We start from the raw sequence: 1,450 nt of genomic DNA, 5'->3' as shown, positions 1-1,450 counted from the left end.
CCAAGTCAAGTTGAGGTTCCTATGTAAGAGCACCAGAGTGAGAAAAGAGGCTTTCTCAGGCCAAAAGTTTTTAGTTTGATTTAACAAAGTTAAGGGTCAAAATGAATATTTTGTATGTAGATATCCAGTTGTCCTAGCACCATTTGTTGCAGAGATTATCCTCCTCCACTGAGTTGTCCTGGAAACTTTGTAAAAGTCAATTGGCCAGACAGGCTTGATTATATTCCTGGAATCTCTATTGTAGTCCATTGATTCTTTTGTCTTTACACCTATACCACACTGTCTTGATTATTGCGGCTTTATAATTAGTCTTGTATCAGGTACTTAGACCTCCAACTTTGTTGTTTCAAAATTGTTCTGCCTACTCTAGATCCTTCACATTTCCATTCAAGCTTTAGAATCTAATTGTCAATTTCTATAGAAAAGCCTTGTAGTATTTTAGAGGGGTTGGGATTGAATAGATGAACTTGGAGAAAATGGACATCTTAACATTTTCTGATCCATGAGCATGTTATATCTCTCCATTTATTTAGGGTTTCTTTAACTTCCCTCAGCATATTTTGTGGTTTTCCACAGAACGATTTTTTCAGAAAAACATTCTGAATCCGATAACTCCTTTTACTCCCATCTTACTGTTACTGAGCAAGGGCTCGCTACCTTGGAGACAAAAGATCAGCCCTCAAACCTGTCTCTTGGAACCCAGGGCTGAACAGGCTTTTATTTTTTTATTTTTTTGAAGATCTTAAATTTATTGTAAAAAAATATGGAACGCTTCACGAATTTGCGTGTCATCCTTGCGCAGGGGCCATGCTAATCTTCTCTGTATCGTTCCAATTTTAGTATATGTGCTGCTGAAGCGAGCACTGAACAGGCTTTTAAAAGGCTTTAGGTAAACCTGATTGGCTAGCTCTGAATCAGGCCAAATGACAAGGTGCTAAGGAATGGCTAGTTCCAAGTCAAGCCCATATGATAATGAGGCAACACCAATTGGTGTACAGACAAGGGTTGATTGGCTGATAAAGTCAGGAGCTGACTGGTTGATTCTGAATCCAGTTCTCTGATTGGTCTAATCTGGATCCAGCACCTCGGTGGAGAATGTTCAGGCTCCTGAGATCCTCTGGAGGGCATGGTCCTCTCTGCCATGCTCAGCTTACACCCTGCCTCACGTGACAACAGGAGGACCGACTGAAGCCGATCGTTGGTAATTCAGGGGCCTGCAGTTTCCTGTTCTGCTGTGTTGCAAAGACCTGTTCTTTTGTGTCTGGCTTCTTTTATTTAGCATAATGTTTTGGAGCTTCTTGAGTCAATTTTTAACTATTCTATTTTAACTGTTCTCCATCATTTAATAAGAGTCCCTGGTAACCCAGCCTGTTGTATAACGGGGAGCGGGGCGGGTGGAGTCTATCCTCATTTTATTTCTTTCTCTTCCTCTCCTCCCTTTTTTGCCCCT

At 41.0% G+C, this 1,450-nt stretch overlaps 1 non-coding gene across 1 annotated transcript; it reads right to left on the bottom strand.

Annotated features, from left to right (window-relative positions):
* Nucleotides 1-757: 757 nt before the first annotated feature.
* LOC134381341 (U6 spliceosomal RNA) lies at nt 758-864 on the bottom strand. Its single transcript, XR_010023941.1, has one exon. It is a non-coding gene; the product is annotated as a U6 spliceosomal RNA (small nuclear RNA).
* Nucleotides 865-1,450: the final 586 nt, after the last annotated feature.

The sequence above is a fragment of the Cynocephalus volans genome, chromosome 6, assembly GCF_027409185.1.
Source record: "Cynocephalus volans isolate mCynVol1 chromosome 6, mCynVol1.pri, whole genome shotgun sequence".
In the NCBI taxonomy this organism is placed as follows: domain Eukaryota; kingdom Metazoa; phylum Chordata; class Mammalia; order Dermoptera; family Cynocephalidae; genus Cynocephalus; species Cynocephalus volans.
The sequence above is the reverse complement of the archived record's forward strand: the minus strand, read 5'-3'. Positions and strand labels throughout refer to the sequence as shown.